This window comes from Triturus cristatus, chromosome 5_1 (assembly GCF_964204655.1).
Source record: "Triturus cristatus chromosome 5_1, aTriCri1.1, whole genome shotgun sequence".
Classification (NCBI taxonomy): Eukaryota; Metazoa; Chordata; class Amphibia; order Caudata; family Salamandridae; genus Triturus; species Triturus cristatus.
In genome coordinates this window covers 843,030,737-843,050,458 of record NC_140587.1, presented here as the reverse complement: position 1 = coordinate 843,050,458, position 19,722 = coordinate 843,030,737, and positions in this window count along the sequence as shown.

Here is a 19,722-nt window from a genome sequence, read left to right as displayed (position 1 = left end):
TGAAAGGCACAGTTAGGGAAATCGAAAGAAATAATTATGAGCTGATTGGCCAATAATCAGAAGAATATTGTCAAGAATGTCTCAGATACTTCCCAGTCCTGTACAGTACAGAGTGGCAAACAAAAATGTTCCAATGGATCGAAAGAGTGCACTTCTCTGGTTTCCCTGCCTGAGCTCCTACCAATAGAGCACTTTGATCCCCGCTGCGATTGGGCTAACTAACGTCATATAGGTCAATGCAGAAAAGTACTTTTTGGAAATGCGATTCCAGGAAACAATGATTAAATCAAGAAAGTCTTACCCACAAGTCAACATAAAAAAGTCTGCGCCATGGGGGTGGCCCTGCCCTGCCTCTTCCTGGCAATGACGGGCAAAAACAGGCCCGCCCTTGGCTCTGGCTTCACCGGCATGCGTCCCGCACCGCGGGGGTAAGGCAGAGCTTTAAGCGCGGTGTTGGCACCTCCCCTCATCAGCGGCAATGGGAAAGGGTCCAGTTGCACCCTGGGACTTGTAGTCCCACCAGGGTAAGCAGCGGGCCTCAAGATGATGAGGGCGGCAAAGGAAAGGTGGACCCTGGGACTGGAGTCCCACCAGGGTGATGCGGTAAGTTTGTAGATGCCCCCAAAAGCAGCCAGCAAGGGCCCCAGCAGCAAACAACAGAACAGCATTGATGCAGTACAACAGTGCAACCATATCCATTCCTATATCACTCTAGTATGTGGCTTTGATGGAAAGGCTGGACTTCATTTGTCTAACTGTGTGGATATATGAATCTGCATGTACCTTATTTGCAATGCTCTCTCTTTGTACATACCCTGCTTGACAATACCCACTTTCATGCTACTGCCTAGGCTCTTTTTGCAGGTATAAAGATAGAATATCGACGGGAAAATATCGACTAGCATTAATATCGTGGTAAGAATATCGACTGTGAAAAATATCGTAATAGAAAATATCTTTGTAAAAAATATCGTTTCTTGAGAATGACAAAAATATCGTCAAGAAAAAATGTCGTTTCATATAATATCGACAGAAAAATATAAGTAGTTATAAAATTTATAAAAAAATATGTATTATGTTTTTAAAAAACTTACAAAACTCCTACTAGTAATAATATGTGTTAAAAAATATTTTCTACAAAAGAATTGTTAAAATTTTAGTAGCGGGTTATTGGTATTATAGGGGATAAGGGTGGGTAGTAATTTAAAATTTGGTTTTTACAAAATTTCTAAAATATAAAAATATTAGGAAATAATTACGAAATCCAAATTTTAATTAGAAATTTCGATTTGTTCATGAAATTAAATTAGTATTTAAATTTTAAAATTCCCCCCAAAAATTTTAGGAGCGGGTTATTGGTATTATAGGGGATAAGGGTGGGTAGTAATTTAAAATTTGGTTTTTACAAAATTTCTAAAATATAAAAATATTAGAAAATAATTAAGAAATCCAAATTTTAATTAGAAATTTCGATTTGTTCACGAAATTAAATTTGTATTTAAATTTTAAAATTCCCCCCAAAAATTTTAGGAGCGGGTTATTGGTATTATAGGGGATAAGGGTGGGTAGTAATTTAAAATTTGGTTTTTACAAAATTTCTAAAATATAAAAATATTAGAAAATAATTAAGAAATCGAAATTTTTATTAGAAATTTCGAATTGTTTACCAAAATAAATTTGTAATTAAATTTTAAACTTCCCCCAAAAAATTTTAGGAGCGGGTCTTTGGTATTATAGGGGATTAGGGTGGGTAGTAATTTAAAAATGTCGTGTTTTAAAAGTGTAGATAATAATAATAAATTAGAAATTTATCATGAAATCAAAATTTAAATTCGAAATTTTCAATTTTACATGAATTTTTTTTTTAATATTAATAAATTATTTTGGTATTATAGGGTAATAGGGTATAAAAAATAATTTACATAGAAAAATGTATATTGTTTACTAACCTGCACATTTCCTGACTTATGTTGGATTGGAGTTAGAATAGTAATTTGTTATGGTTTACTATCCAGCACTTTCCCTGACTTATGTTGGATTGGAATTAGAATAGTAATTTATTATGGTTTACTATCCAGCACTTTCCCTGAGTTATGTTATGTTTGGAGTTAGAATAGTAATTTATTATGGTTTACTATCCAGCATTTTCCCTGACTTATGTTGGATTGGAGTTAGATTAGTAATGTATTATGGTTTACTATCCAGCACTTTCCCTGAGTTATGTTGGATTGGAGTTAGAATAGTAATTTATTATGGTTTACTATCCAGCACTCTCCCTGAATTATGTTATGTTTGGAGTTAGAATAGTAATTTATTATGGTTTACTATATAGCACTCTCCCTGACTTATGTTATGTTTGGAGTTAGAATAGTAATTTATTATGGTTTACTATCCAGCACTTTTCCTGACTTATGTTGGATTGGAGTTTGAATAGTAATTTATTATGGTTTACAATCCAGCACTTTCCCTGACTTATGTTGGATTGGAGTTAGAATAGTAAATTATTATGGTTTACAATCCAGCACTTTCCCTGACTTATGTTGGATTGGAGTTAGAATAGTAATTTATTCTGGTTTACTATCCAGCACTTTCCCTGACTTATGTTGGATTGGAGTTAGAATAGTAAATTATTATGGTTTACAATCCAGCACTTTCCCTGATTTATGTTGGATTGGAGTTAGAATAGTAATTTATTATGGTTTACTATCCAGCACTTTATCTGAGTTATGTTATGTTTGGAGTTAGAATAGTAATTTATTGTGGTTTACTATCCAGCACTTTCCCTGACTTATGTTGGATTGGAGTTTGAATAGTAATTTATTATGGTTTACTATCCAGAACTTTCCCTGACTTATGTTGGATTGGAGTTTGAATAGTAAATTATTATGGTTTACAATCCAGCACTTTCCCTGACTTATGTTGGATTGGAGTTAGAATAGTAAATTATTATGGTTTACAATCCAGCACTTTCCCTGACTTATGTTGGATTGGAGTTAGAATAGTAATTTATTCTGGTTTACTATCCAGCACTTTCCCTGACTTATGTTGGATTGGAGTTAGAATAGTAAATTATTATGGTTTACAATCCAGCACTTTCCCTGACTTATGTTGGATTGGAGTTAGAATAGTAATTTATTATGGTTTACTATCCAGCACTTTCCCTGAGTTATGTTATGTTTGGAGTTAGAATAGTAATTTATTGTGGTTTACTATCCAGCACTTTCCCTGACTTATGTTGGATTGGAGTTTGAATAGTAATTTATTATGGTTTACTATCCAGCACTTTCCCTGAGTTATGTTATGTTTGGAGTTAGAATAGTAATTTATTATGGTTTACTATCCAGCACTTTCCCTGACTTATGTTGGATTGGAGTTAGAATAGTAAATTATTATGGTTTACAATCCAGCACTTTCCTTGACTTATGTTTTGTTTGGAGTTAGAATAGTTAATTATAATGGTTTACTATCCACCATTTACCCTGACTTACGTAGGATTGGAGTTAGAATAGTTAATTATTATGGTTTATTATCCAGCATTATCTATTTACTATTTTTAATAAGAATAATATATGTCATGTTGTAATATTCATTTCAACAATATAAATTAAAAACATTTTTATAACATTTTTACATACATATGACAAGTTTCTAAATTAAGAAATAAACATTTTTAGATCTTTTTTTTTATTAATAGTTTAATTTGTTACTGCAAACATTTTGAACATTTTATAAAACATTTAACATAATTTTTGTTAACAAATTATATTGCAGTTTTGTACATAAATACAGTTTCAATTATGCATATATTAGTATATTAAATTTTTATATTTTTATAAAAATTTAATATATTACATATTTTTTATGACATTGATTTTATCACGATATGTACATAACATAAATTTGCATTTTTTAACATCTGAGAAAAATATTTAACAATGAAAAACATTTAATATACAATAAACAATTAATACATAATTCTATTCAACATATTAATGTATATTTTACAATATTCATTTCTTTTTTAAGAATAAAAAGTAAATTATTACTAAACATGGTAAATTTATCTTTAAAGGATGGATTTAGCTATTAGGTCTAAGTATGCTAGACCTTCTATACTTGGGTACAGTCTAGTTTTTTGCTGGAGATATTCGTACATATTTAATGTTTGTTTACTTAGTTTAGGGCCAATTTTAGAAAGGGATTGCTCTATTCTGAGTTCTTGGTAGCTTTGTTCTTTTTTAATGCTTTGGATTAGTTTGTGAAGTGTTGGTTGACTTCTTCCTAAAGTGGCTTGGAAGGCATTATGCCATCCTTCAACTGCGTTGTTAGTTTTAGCTTTCTGTGCTATTGTACTAGCATACACATTCCACCATGGAATTTGAAATTTAGGTTGTCTACGGTGGCCTGAACGATGTAATCTTCCAACCCAGGTATCTTCAAAATAGTCCAAGAAGGGAGTTAGTATTTTCTCATTGGTGCGGTAGAAAGGGCTGTCAATTAATAAAGTGTAGTAGTTAGCTACTTCTGTTGTTGGTACATATGCCAATGCAATCAACTTTTTTATTTGATAAGCAAAGTGACTGTTTGTACAATATTCAATGCTTAAGGTAGATTTTTGTAAGTGCCTCCATATACTTTGGTTGTAGTGATAATAACAACCTTGTATTGAGGTATGGGGATATATCTTAAGGATAGCTTGAATCATGGCTATTTCAAAGTCAATTATAATTCTTTGAGGATAGTAATTATCTGTTAATTCTTTGATCTTTGTTAAAAGTTCAACGTAGGTAGTATTTGTTTTGTTTGGCAGCAGAGTATAAATTAGAGGGATATTTGTATCTTGGTATTCCCCATGGATGGTGTAAAGTTGATAGAAAGGTTTGGGACAAACTTTAAAAGTCCCGTCCATCATCCATGTTTCACATGATTTAAGTTTTTGCAAATTACTATTAGTAGCAAAAAGTAAAACTCGTTTGTCATGACTCTGGTTGTCATACATTAGGAATTTATCCTCATTATGTGTAATGGTATATTCAGGATATATTTTTATATCCTTAAAACTTTCTGGCGTTGGTGGAGTTGGATCTGAAGCACGTTTAGTTTTTGCAATTAATCTTTTTAAGTTGGGAATAGAAGGTAGCTGTCCTGTCACATGTTCTGGCACTTTGCTTAAAACATTTTTCAAAATACTAGTGCTTGTTTCTTGTGAGCCTGTACTAGCATCTTTCAATGTTTCCAGTGCTTCTCTAACTTCCACTTCTGTTACATTTGGTGGGTGGTTATGCTCACGTACATTTACCACATTGTTATCAACAGTTGTTGCTCTACCATAGCATGCACTTGAGTAATATTTGCTACATTTCCAATGGGTCTTATTCGCTTTAACTCTTTCTTGGGTGTAGGTGTAGGTGTAACCCATGTAGTTCAGCATTAGTTTCCCTTTTTGCGAAGTAATGAAAGTAGCTCCAGTTGCCATGTCTAAGGTAGATCTGTGGAAAATATATATATGTATGTTTAAGAATATTGAAGACGATTTACAGAGATGTGTATAAGAGCAGGAAAAAGCGTGAAGATATACTATGTGGCTTCACTGGTAATTCTTTTATTCTTATTTCTCTTTCTGAATTTTTTTCTTGTTAAGTTCTGTAGTAGTGTTAAAGAATAATTGAAAGACATGATTTAGTGTTATAGGTGTTTGATTTTACTTTCAGAATTGTTATACATACAGTGACTATACTTACTTGATGTAGTAGAAGATGTTGGTAGTGTAGTTGTAGATAGGTAAATAATTTTGTAGAGTCTGTGGAAAAAATAATCATTGTGTTACTTATAGTATTTGGATGATAGTAGTTGTTAACATATGAAGTAAATAGTACATTTACTTAGCAAGTTTAAATAATTTTATCAGCTATCTAAGTAGACATGGATAAGGTAGTTTATAAATGTTTTTACATCTAATTTTTTGGTCGTTGTTGATAAGTTCAACATGTTTTGTTTTCACTCTAAAGAAGAACAGTTTTTAAATTAGGGAGTTTATCTACTTTTTGCTAAGTTCGAATGAAAAAAGCAATGGGATTTTACTTACTTGAAGTGTAGTATGACGTTTTGTAGTTGTAGTCGTAGGTTTGTATTCTCTTCTCTCAGCAAGGTAACCGTTTTTCTCCAAGTTTGTGCCAAAAGTGGTAAATTACGTTAAGTGTATAATTGCTTTTATATTAGTGAGTTAATTAATGGTAGCTTTTGATTGGTTCAATTAGTGAAATTTCAAAATCATTGGTCGAGAACGTAATTTCGAATTAGAAAACCGTTATTTTCGTAAGAGTTTGTTGCATCACTATTTGTTTGTTAAAGTACATTGTAAAAAGTTTTATATGTGCTTTTTTGTTTTATATGTAAATAGTTTATATGTAGAAAATAATGAAATGTGTTTCACATTTAGGCCATCGGAGTGTATGATAGTATCAGTAAATGTAATTTTTTTTAACATATATTATATATTTTTATATCAATAAGTATTAGGAAAACTAAATAATTATATGTGTGAATAGTTTTGTAAAGTAAAATAGTAAAAACAAGTGAGTAAAATAAAAGATTCGTGCATATCGAGTTGGTAATAAAAAGACGATATTTTTTGTATATTTCTAAAAGCAGATAGGTCGTCGATGTTAGTGTAGTCGATATAAATGTCTAAGGTAATGATATTTAAAATAAAGTCGATAATGTAATAGTCGATATTTATGTTGTAGATATTAGTGTAAACGATATTAGGGTTGTCGAAAAAAAAAAATCGATATTTGTGTGATTTCTTGTTTAAGTATAGGATGACGATATTAATGTTAGCGATATTTTAGTGACGATATTTATTTCTGACGATATTTATGTTAACGATATTCCATCATGGAACCCTTTTTGCACTCCCTCTTGATGTTCCTGAAAACTGTTATCTTTTCTTTTTTAACTTATTTGTGGCTCTGAATAGCCTTATTCATTTTCTCAACCTCCGGTGCAGGGCTGCAGGATTAATTTTGCCTTCCCATTTGTGCTTCGTGGGCCATGTTTGTGGTCCTGGGGTGAGGGGGGGGGGGTTGGGGGTACTTATTGTTGAAGGATCTAGTGGTCACTCACACAAAGCCTTACATATATGATCCAGAACTCGTTTGTTAGGTGACCTAGCTTCACTGATCACTTTAGATCTCATTTGTGAAACAGAGAAAAGTCATGATGCACAAGGTCTATATTCTCACTCTGCTAAGTATGGGCAACCTCTTTAAATCAGTGTGGCCCCACTGGTCTCTCAGGAATGCATTTGCAGTCCTGGAAGTGTAACCTCATCGGTCTGCTTGGATCTCATTTCTTGTCCAGTGCTATCCCATTTTACACTTCTCATCTATACGTCTGTGCTTTATTTTGCCTCAAACAGGTGTTTTGGATTTGTGCTGAATTTGTTGTGCATCGGCATGTTCATTTGCCATTTAACTCTGACTTCCTGACCATATTAATGTATCAGTAAATACAAACAGATGTTTTATCAACAGATCTCTTGTTTTGAGGAAAATTAGCACATCAACAGATTTTTTTCTAAGTTGTAATGTGGTGTGATCATGTGCAGTAGGACCATTTTGGTTCTCTGCGGACTCCTTGAAAAGTTACACAATCAGTTGGGATGTATTTGGGTGTGTATGGGTGTGGTCAATAAAGTTTATGATGTAGTGCATTCAGTTAACTTGCATGACAAAGAATAAAGACAAGTGTTACAGAGCTCTGTGTTTGGCTTGGTCATTTGCCTGCTCCAGAGCACGGGAGAACGCAACATCAGCAACGAGTAGGGGATACATGACCCGAAGAAACAAGACCTGGAAGTTTGCTGAGTTCCAGCAAACTGCACGTGCTTGCTAAATACACCCCAAGGACCAGTCTACGGTTGGTGTGAGAAGTTGGCCTGGCATATGCTGGTCACGAGTTATAGTGACCACCTTGCACCAGTCCAATTCGACTCTTATGGTAGATAGGTTTAAGACAACCTTTTAAAGAAAGCTATCCTAGTGGTAGCTGTGGAGAGCAGCCTTCAGGCTACGTCTCAGAGGAATGTAAAGCAGCTTATAATCTCTTGAATTACCAAATGAAAGGACACCCCACAGGTATATATATCAAATATATATGTATTTATTACTAGACACACTCTACTAATCTCTTTATGAGATTAGAAGCCAGGTACACATTCAAATGTCAACGTTTCACAATAGATTAAGCACAAATATGGCTGAAGCCCTAGGGGTGTACCAGACCATATACTAAGAAATTGGTATAAGGATGTCGACTTGCAAAATACCAAGGCCTAGGGCCTGGGGGATCACTGGGGCTTCCCTACTGCAGTGTTAGCAGGTAAGTAACAGGCCCACAGGAGACGCGTGCAGTGTGTGAACACAGCCGCGGGTTCCCTATTGATTATAATGGTGCAAGCCGCGGATAGATTTTTAAAGTTATAGGGTACTTCAAGAAAGACTACAAGCAAGCCACTTACAAGGTAAGTACTTCGAGGGCTAACACACACTAGGGCACCGGAGTGCACAAGTTACCTCACCCAGGGAAGCCGGGTGCATAGGTGTCTTTTGGTGTCGGGTCGCGTCACTGTTTTCTATGGAGACCAAAGAAGACTTGCTGCTTGCGTCGTCTGAAGAAGTGTCCGGTGGAATCCAAGCCTGGATTCAAGATGGAAAAGACCTGAAAATTGAAGGGACAGTGTTCAAAGTCACTTGCCAGTGACCGGTGGCCAGGAAGATGGAGGACCACGGATGTTGGGTGATTTCAGGTCATTGATGGTGTTTTGACTCTTCACTCACGAGGTCCAGGAGTGTTTGATGATAACCAACGGCTGGATTCGGAGTGTCCCACAACGTCTGCGGCTGATGGCAGTGTTGGCAACCAGATTGGAACCAAAAAGCCTTGGCAACTGCAAGTCTTGTGTGGACTGAAGATAGTCAGTGATGCAGACCAGCAAAGTCTGATGGACTTACCCAGCAAGGGTAAGTGAGGGCAGGTCCGGAGCAACCAGGAGAGTCCTTGTAGTTGGTTAGAAAGTCTTCGGGGGAGTCACTAGCCAACAGGCAAGTAACTGCAAAGACGCCTTCACAGGAAAAGTTTCACAGGAGCCCACGGTCACTCGGGATGGGGTAGGCTGCTGATTTTTGGAACAACACCTGCTAGGGACTTGGACCACAAATGGTCCAAAGCACAAGTTCGTAGAACGTTGTTTAGGGTTTGCACTTGAAATCAGTGCACGGTTCCCAGGTATTGCAGTTCCTCATCACTCGTGGGGTCCAGATGCCACAGCTTTGCTGGAGACTCAAAATGGCCGTCAAGACGTCAGGAAATCTACTTCTGGGGCCGCAGCGACTTCGGACTCCGGCGGGAGCGGTGAAGTTTGCAACCGTTGATTGAGGTTTCTGGTGCCTGCCAAGCAGGGGAGTCACTCCTTGACTCCAAGGGAGATTCTTCAGTCTTCCAGAGATAGTGGAACATCGAAGGGCCAGGATTATTCTTTGTAGAGCATCGTCCAGGGTTATCTGAATTGCAATGGCAATGCTTGCTATCTTATAGTGAAGATAGGGCAGGGACTAGCTCTATGACCACTCCTGTAGGAGGGTCAGGGTAGGGGGTGGTTACACCCACTTCCCCTTGTCCAGTTTCGCGCCAGAGCAGGGGCAGGTAGCCCCTGAACCGGTTTGAGCTGGCATATGCACAGAGGAGCCTACTGCTCTCCCAGTGCAGGACTTCAAAACACTCTAGGAGTGCACCCACCCAGCCCCAATACACTAAATCCTGTCTGGAAGGTGGTGACACCTCCCTGTGACAGGATGCCTTTTGTTGGGCTTCCTCCGCTGCGAGTTTCAGTCAGCAGCAGAAGGGCAGCCCAGTGTCTGTGCTGGTGGCATCCATTTTGTGATGCCAGGGCTCTATAGGATTTCTGTCGTTTAGTACAGTGGGTACATGTCATCCTGTCTAGAAGGGTGGGATCATTCTCCCACACCAGTTAGTGGTGTGGGGGGTATGATTCCAAGTTGTTTGACACCAAACACAACATGTTTTGATGCAGTCATTCCAAAGTTAGCATTTACCGCAAGGTTATAATGCACTTAAGAGTATATGGTTTAACCACATCCACAAACAGCCATAGAGAATAGACTCTGGTAGCTGCAGAGGGGTCCTGCTCATGCATAGGCACCCCCTCACATAGTAAACCAAGCACCCTGCCCTCAGGATTGATAGGGCCTGCCATAGGGGTGGCTGATAAGTTTATATGTGTGTGTATGGTGAGATATAGGAACCTATACCTCCGTGAGGAGTGCTAACACTGCCTCACACAGGCTGCAGTAGCAGGCCTGTGGTGTCAGATTGAGTCTGCTTCCCAATGGTGGCATAATACATGCTTCAGCCCCTGGTAGGCCTGTGAAGTACCAATGCCCTAGGTACCTAAGGTACCATATACTAGGGGCTCATAAGGTACCACAGTATCCAATCACTAGTGCATCTAATATGCACACCAAGTCGTTTAGAGGAGTAAGCAGATAGGCTGGGGTCCTGGATAGCAGGATCCCAGCCAGACTAGTCAAAAACCATTCAAACACCAGGAAAAAAGTGGGGGCAACCATATAGTCAGATTCCAACTTCCTACAGTTGGCATATTTGGAGTCAGTGCACAGCTCTAATTCTTACAATGCCCTCAAAGAAGGTGAAGGGCCTACACAGGAGCACATAAGCCTATTGGAAAGGCCAAAAAAAAGAGATACTGCACCACGGCGTAAAACAGAGCCATCACCAATACAGAAGGAAGTGCCAAAGGGAGAGACAGCCAGTTACAAAGAAGCGCTAAAGGCAGCAACAGCCTCATGCAAGAAGGCACTAAAGGATGAGTTGACCAGGTGCAAAAAAACTCTAAAGGCAGTGGCAATCAAGCACAAGAAACAAAAGTTTAATCACCAACGAAAACAGATAAAGCGCCTTATAACTTCGAAATTCAGCGAGGTGACTCAAGCACAAACACAGGACTTTTGTTTAAGCAGCTGCTGGTCCCTGCAGAAATGACCAAAGAGACAGCTGCTGGCATTGAGCGCAACTTAAAAAGTCTCCAGAAATCTGAAGTTTTCCAGTGTCTGCAGAAAGAAAAACCAAATGCGACGTGTTCCTGGAACTTACACCACAATTCGACACTGCCAAAAAGCAGAATATTGACACCATATGAACTGCATGGATCGAAACATTTGATATATTCAGAGATGCTCTAGAGAAGTAGGTGACAAAAAGATCATCAAATACGTAAAGAAACTCGCAGGTGATGGAGTAAAAGAAGTGATAAAGAAAATACCAGAAGTTGATAAAGCATTGTACAGTCAAATCAAAGAAACATTGAAAGACAAGTTTAATTCAATGCCGAATGTAGACTATAAAAGGCACATTTTCAACCAGGCAAGACAGCAAGCTTGTAAAACGATGGATGAATTTGCCGAAAGACTAGATGCCCTCATGAAGTGCTGCAAGTTCAGTGAATTCAATGACAAAGAAGCCACGTATCTCAGAGACATTGACGGTTGTCTCTCGGATTCATTCTGACGTTGCATGCTCAGAGAGGCACCCGGTCTAAAAAAGGTACTTATGGCTGCAAGAGCCAAGGAATATGCAGAACGACAGGCTGCTGATATGGAAGCTGGAACAGACCAGAATGAATCAGCGATGATCAAGAAAAATAAGCAGAATACAGAGTGGAGGCCTATAAGACGATGTGTCTGAAGAAAAACAAATTGTGTTTCCGATGTGAATTTGTTTTTGAACAAGGGTAAATGTCCTGCCATTGGACAGACATGCAAAGGCTGTAGGAAAGAAAACTGCAGCATAACAGTTTGGAAAGTGAAAGATAAACTAAGTGTGTCACGACTAGAAGAGAAAATGGACGACAGAAAGTTCCAGAAGCATTCTAGCCTCTCCCACAAAGCCAAATGGCAACATCAAATAAGGCAAGTAGAAACTAAATGAAGTTGATAGTTATAAAATTAATCTTCCAAAGGCTCTTGGACCTCATAATCAAGCAGTAGTGAAGAAGATGGATGTTAAATGGTGATGTTAACCACAGAATGACATGCACATGTAGGTTGACTGCTTGCAAAGAAGAACACAGTTAAAATGAGATCACAATGTGAAGTGACCAAACTTATTTGCCCCAAGATCACAATAAATGTGATTGGCTGCCCTACAACTTTTATTATAGACAGTGGTGCATCGATCAATATCATGCTGGCAGAAAAATAAAATGAACAGTCTCCACTACCATGTCTAACACCATTGAAAACAAGCGTGTACACATGGGCTGCATCCATGCCATTTGAAAGTCAAGTGTCATTTGTAGTGACCATGAAGCACAAAATAACAGTACTAGCACCAATTCATGCCTTCCAAGGAACTTCAACAGGTGCATGTGTACTCATTTTCAGCACTGCTGCTGACATGGGAATGATATCCATCAACTACAACCTCAATGCCAATTCTGAGATTTTTCGTCAATTCCCATTGTTGCTCATTGACTAAGGAAACTCAGGATAATGAAGGTGCAACCTCATATTAATGAGGACATTTGTCCTAGTGCTCAGTGACACAGTTGGATTGCTTTTCATTCACAGAAGGCCATTAAGAAAGAACTAGAAACATTATTAAAGCATGACATCATCGAACGCTCTATCGGTCCGACACCATGAGTTTCACCCATAGTGGTGGTACCAAAAAAGGACATGGAGGTGCAGTGTGCATTTGTGTTGATTTGCGCCAGGCCAACAAAGCAGTCAAGAGAGAAAGACATCCAGGTCTACACATAGCAGACAAGATTATACAGCTCAATGTTTCTAAACTCTTCTCCCGCCTTCATTGGAACAAAGGATACTATCAACTTTAGCTGGAAGAGAACTGTATTAACATTTCATCTTTTTTAACTCATGTTTTTGTTCAGATGCAAAAGACTCAGCTTTGATGTGTCGTCAGCTGCAGAAAATTTTCAGGATGTCATTTACTCTGAAGGGGGAAAGACTCCTGACCCTGAAAAGGTACAAGCACTTGTCTCCCGCAAGATGTGACCATGCTGTGATCCTTCTTAGGCATGTACTGCTATTGCTCCAGATACATTTGTGACTTTGCCACGGTGAGTGCCCCATTAAGAGATCTGACGAAGAAGAATATTCACTTCTGGTGGTCATCTGAATGTGACCAAAGCTTCAAGACAATCAAACACACAATTGAAAATGCTACTGAAATGGCTTATTTTGAACCAAAGTTACATACTGAGCTCATATTAGACACAGTTCAGTGGGGTTGGGCGCAATCTATGCTCAACACAATGGACATCCAAATGCTCAGAGACACTTTGTGACCTTTGCTAGCAGAAGTTTGTCTCAGACTGAACGTGCCCATTCTCAGCCAGAAAAGGAGAGCTCGGCTATAGCATGGACTTGTGAAAATTATAATGTGTTTCTGTACGGAAATCATTTCACCCTTCATCCTGACTGTCAGTTGATGCTCACTATTAGAAATCCCCAAATCAAGATGCCCCCTCGCATAGAGAGGTGGGGGTTACAATTGTAAGAGTATGATTCCTCTATTGTTCACAAGCCGGGAAGGATTAAAATCCAGCAGAGTACTTCTCCCGAGTGCCGCTACAGTGTTAAAGTGCAACATCTAAAGTGGCTGAAGAGTATATCAATTTCATAGTAAAATCTAGCACCCCTGCAGCTCTATCCATTTAGAAGATCATTCCTGCTACCATCATGGACAAAGGCATGCTCCCATTCAAGCATATCATTGCAACACATTCTTTTTTTTAAAATTTAAAATGTTATTGTCAATTTTGTGCATACAAACATATATGAACTAACAGAGCATCAAAGTTCAAAATCCTCCGCCCTAACCCACGCAGTCCTACACATTTAAAAAATAATTGTCATTAATCAGAAAACAATCCATTAACGTAAAAATAATCCATCGTACTAAAATCATCAAGATCATATAAGACAATAATAGGACGCGTTTCCTAGTGCTTTCCTCAAAACCCCAGATAGCCGTAAAGTGCAAGGTATGAATGATTGGCTTCAAAGATACATTCTAGGATATAAAATGAGCCGTGAAAAAGTAACAAGTGCATTTAAAAAGTGCAAATAGTGCAGGAAAGCGTCCGACTAAAACAAAACATTCTCTAGCTCTCGTATAAATGGGCAGTCCATAATACAAATATAAATAAATACTATTAGACGTATAGAAGTTTCTGCTTAGGGTTTGCCAGCGAAAACTCGAGGATAAATAGTGTCGCCCCCCCTTCCTTTATTTACTGAGAGTTTGTCTGGAAAAGCCAGTTGGACAATGGCTCCCAAATTAGCAATCAATTCCTTTTAGCGCGGATGACCTTCTTAGCATAGACAGCTTTTTCAAGACTGTGCGTAGAAAATAGCACAGCCAACCACTGTTGAAATGAAGGGGGCTTGGGGTCCAGCCAAGCTGAAGTGATACATAGCCTATATAATGCCATAGCGATAAAAATAAAAGCCCCTCCATTTTTTCTATCTATGGTTTCTTGTACTCCCAATAAAACAGTAGTGAGGGTTAGCAGGACATCCTAAGATAGAACCACCTTGAGGAAGCCTTGAATTTCTTCTAGCAGATGGCTGAGCTTCTCACAAGTGGCAAACATATGTACTGAGTTTGCACACCATTAAGAACACTGGGAGCATTTGGTGCATCTACCAGTTCCCCATTTCGCAATTTTACTAGGGGTGTAATATAAAAAGCAGCATGTTTTGTAGAAATGGGCTTGCAGGTTGGCTGATAGTAAATCGCTTTGAGCAGTTCGATGAGCTATCTGGAAAATGTTATCAGTGATGTCTAATTTCGAATTTCATTTCCCTGAAATCCTAGCCAGATCATCCGACATTAAGCTGTTAGGAATGCCATATATGATCCCGATTCGGGAGTATTTGGATCTATCAGACTTTCTATAAGTTCACACTTATCCAACCTCGACTACCCGCCTGCCTTCCATGATAAAAAATTCCTTAGGGCAAGATACTTAAAAATCTCCTTGTGGTTCAAACCAAATTGTATTCTAAGATCATCAAATGACAAAACCACTTTGGAAGAGTACAAGATCCCTAATTTATTAATGCCGGCATTAAGCCAAGTAGAAAATAGGAATCCCCGAATATATCCGGCAGATTTTTATTGCCGTTTATAGGTGTGTAGTAGTTCATTCTCCCAATGCCTAAAAGTTTGCGAACAGCGGTGAAGGCTTTATAAATTCCCATAAGGGTCTTGAATCTTACTTTCTTATAGTACCCATATTCGAGCTGCCGCCATAAGCAACCACAAGCTTCTGGGCCAATTAACACCTCGAGCGGGGAGGGTAGCTCCATCGTTCGTGCAGGGACCCACTCTTGTAACAATATGGGACACATCTGCATAACAGTGGCCCACCAATATATTTTAAGGTTTGGAAGCGCCCATCTCCCTCTCTCCCGGGGAAGGAACAAATATTTAAGGGATCTTCTTGGCTGTGAATAAGCCCATATAAACTGCGAGATGGGACTATCAAATGTCTTTAATATTGTATTAGTAAACTCGAGAGGGACGGTTCTGAAGAAATATAACATTTTAGGAAAAAAAATGTTTTTTTAAAACATTGCACCCGCCGACAAAAGACAGGTGTAGGTTATTCAACCGATGCAATGCCTTCTTTTTCTCAGAGGCTAATTGGGCTAGATTTCTTTGACTATCAAATCGGTGTTAGCCAACAATGTTCACCCCAAGATATCTAGCTTTAGTGACAACTCTATGGTCTGTCCAGTTGATTTTTTCATTCACGATTATCTGTTTTTTTTCCTTGTTTAATGCGTATCTGGAAACCTCCCCAAAATTCTGGGACACAAATTCAATTGCTTCTATTGCTTTTCCAGGGTCTGGGTCGCGAATGCCAGGTCGTCGGAATAAGCCATGATTTTATTTTCAAATCCATGCCTGAGTATAGCGGGGATCCCTTGGTTGTTTTCCAGCTTCTAGATAAAAGGGTCAATATATATTGCAAAAAGCAACGGGGAACAGGGACAGCCCTGACGTGTCCACGTGTTATTGTGAATTGCTCCGTCAGTGTCCCATTGATCATAACCCTGACCATAGGATTCTTACACAGAGCCTTGACAGACTGGATTAATCCGGGCCCAAATCCCAACCCTTTCATAATTCTCCACAGAAACAGCCAGGAGACCCGATTGAAAGCTTTTTCAGCATCAAGAAGTGTTAGAGCTTAGGGTCTCCTGTGGACTGTGCTGCGTCAAACAGAGTGATAGACCTCCTTATATGATCTATGGTGCTTTTTCTGGGAATAAACCTGTGCTGCCATCCCGAGATGAGTTTCTTGATGACAGTCGATAGCCAAGAAGCAAGGATCTTAGAATAGATTTGGGAATTTCCATTAATAAGCGTTATTGGGCGATATGAGCTCATTTCCAAAGGAGGTTTATCTTTCTTGGGAAAGATGATAATTTTAGCTGATGACCAAGAGTAAGGAAGAGTCGTACCCTTAAAGATTTGAACCAGGAGGGGTTCAAATATTTAAACTCTACCGGGATAAGATCCATACCGGCTGCCTAGCCATCGGGCAGGCTGGACATCAACCCGACAATCTCCTCCCATGAAGGCAGATCTTCTAGATATTCACTATAATCTAAGCAGAGGCAAGATATTAGAATCGGATCTAAGAAATTATCTATGGATGTTTGTCCAGGGGCTGAGGAGCCGGGACCTTCCTCGGTGTATAGATCATGATAAAACTGACGGAAGGCTGCTCGTATTTTATCAGGTTCGGCAGTTATCCAGACAGACGGGACCCGAATAGAGTATATGTATATGCCATTGTTCGTAAGCTGTTGCTTGGTTCTCAAGGTTAACTGGTGGCTGATTTGTTTGCTAAATTCGGAGACTTTTTAGTGAATGGCTGCCCACTTGGAGGCGGCTCTTTCATACAAAATAGCACACATTTCAGCCCGAGCTACAGCAACCTCTAATTGTACCCGTTCAACTTCCCCTCATCTGGGCAGCCCTAATGAGTTTTTCCTTGGCCCTCGCTAGTTGTTTTTGAAGCTCCAAGATCTGCTCAGTCTTTCTAAGAGAGAATTGTAGGGTCTCCCCCCGTATGCAAGCCTTTATGGCATCCCAGACCACCCTGATTGGAGCAGAGCCGATATTTACATCAAGGAATACCTTAATCCAGCTTTTCATATTATCTTGGTATTCCTTATTAAACAGAAAAACCCTCTCGAAGCTCCTGGTCGGAACTTCTTTACAGAATTAGAGAGATGTGGTCTGACAGAAATCAAGGAATAAGATCAATATTGACATACTGTATCAGAGAAGGAGAAATATTGACATACTGAATCAGAGAAGGAGAAACAAAGAAATAATCTAGTTGGGTGTGTGATTAATGGGGCGCAGAATAGTAGGTATACCCCTGGTGCCTTGATTTAAACGGGACCAAACATCAACCAGCCCATGTGTGTGGGACTGGTTTCTCAAGGCTTGTAAAACCTTAGGTTTTCAATCTGAGTACTGCCTATGCAGGTTCATGTCCCAGCCGCTAGGCAAGTTAATGTTCAGGTCCCGGCATATAATTACTGGGAGAGGCCAGTGGGCTAACTTCCCAGTAAGCCAGTTTATTACCCCGGGGTCATCTGCTGTGCTCCCATAAATACAACATAAAGTAAAAGACGGCTTAGATGACAGCCTACTCTCAGCTAGGACCCATCTCCCATGGGGATCTACTTTGGTTGGGATGGTCTGAAACAAACTGCTACGCCGGGTCAACATTGCTACCCCTCTAACACGCGCACCCCGTGATGTCCCTCCAATCTAGGTGTATATCATTGTATTTTAGGAGATTGATCTGTGAGCCTTCAATGTGTATTTCTTGAAGGCAAACAAGGTCTGCCCCAAGGAAGCGCAAACCCTGTAAAAACCTCTGTCTCTTCCGAACATCATTTAGCCCTCAGACATTAAAAGAGACAATTCTAAAATGCATCAACTGCGACATGTTAATTCAACATCAATTCCAGTCAACAGTGCAACATGAGCTTCCATAGGAAAGCATAAGCAAGAAAAAGATAAAAAAATAAAAAAATATATGAGAATCATCAAGGAGCCATAGGTCTGCAAAGCAACAACAACAAATTTCTGCCCTTTCTAAACCAGCAAGACAGTGGTGCATTCTCACAGTGCAAACAGATAAAGAGCATGTAGGCCTCCCTCATGCATCCTCCACCCCCCCTCGCCCCAGCAACCCTCCCCTCCCAAAAAAATAGAGCAATTAGGAAACACATGAATGATGGAAGCCGATAATAGGTCCGCGCCACCCAGCCAAACCGCAAGCTTTAGCGAGAATTGAAGAAAAGCACAAAAAGAAGGAAACAAAAAGAAAAAATCCCGTCCTGTGGTGTTCCCAGTTAAAAATCAAAGCCCCTTCTCTCTCCTCTTCTCCACCCTCTGAGAAAAAACACCCTTTGATTCCATTTGTGACCCTCCTATGCTAAGAAGAGGATTAAGGGGAGCCTGATAATAGCCCATGTGACTTCGAATATATTCTTTAGCTGTGACCCTTCTTAGCCTTGATTTCATTCAGGGATATGGGTCAACTGAGCAAGATGGTGTCTGAGTAGTTTCCGCATCACCGTCACCTGAGCCGCAGGCTGAGCTCGGCTATCGGCTATGCTCCCTGGTCTTCAGCCGCCGTTCTGTAACCTGCTCATCCTTGGAGGTAGACGCCTTTGTTAGTTCCACAGATTTGGAGACGTATTGGGTGCTTACCGCACACTCATGCTGGATTGTCTTATATCTGCTGCCACACTTTCTCTGCTGCATTCCATGGCTCCAGCACACCTCCAGCAGGCTTTGGCACAGGGGAAGGGTTCCACATACGGCCTGAACATGGCGATCCGCGGCATGAGGGGGACTAAGGCAAGGACTGCCCCAACAAACACTGGGGGAGACGGCTCGGCAGGAGGCTTGGCTATGACAGCCCTAAACCGGTCCTAGGAAGCTTGTTTCCGGTCCAGGGAAGACATGGCTTGGCAGTTCGGGCTGGACTGTTCCCATGAGGCACAGGGTCAGACTGATTTGCATATGGCCATGTCTGAACTGGGGTGGCAGAGTGGGCTAAAGAATGGTGATGGATTAAACCCAGATCAGTTGACTGGGGGTGAGTGCTTGCAATGTTCAACACTCCGTCCATCATTTCCTTTGGTTTTTGCTTTGTTCGCCATAAGTTGGCAGGGTATGCTCAGACGTGAGTCCCTTGCTCACTTTGCCACTGGATTCAAGCAAGCCTGGCTGAAGACGGCTGAAATGCCAGAAACCGGTCCTAGGAAGCTTGTTTCCGGTCCAGGGAAGACATGGCTTGGCAGTTCGGGCTGGACTGTTCCCATGAGGCACAGGGTCAGACTGATTTGCATATGGCCATGTCTGAACTGGGGTGGCAGAGTGGGCTAAAGAATGGTGATGGATTAAACCCAGATCAGTTGACTGGGGGTGAGTGCTTGCAATGTTCAACACTCCGTCCATCATTTCCTTTGGTTTTTGCTTTGTTCGCCATAAGTTGGCAGGGTATGCTCAGACGTGAGTCCCTTGCTCACTTTGCCACTGGATTCAAGCAAG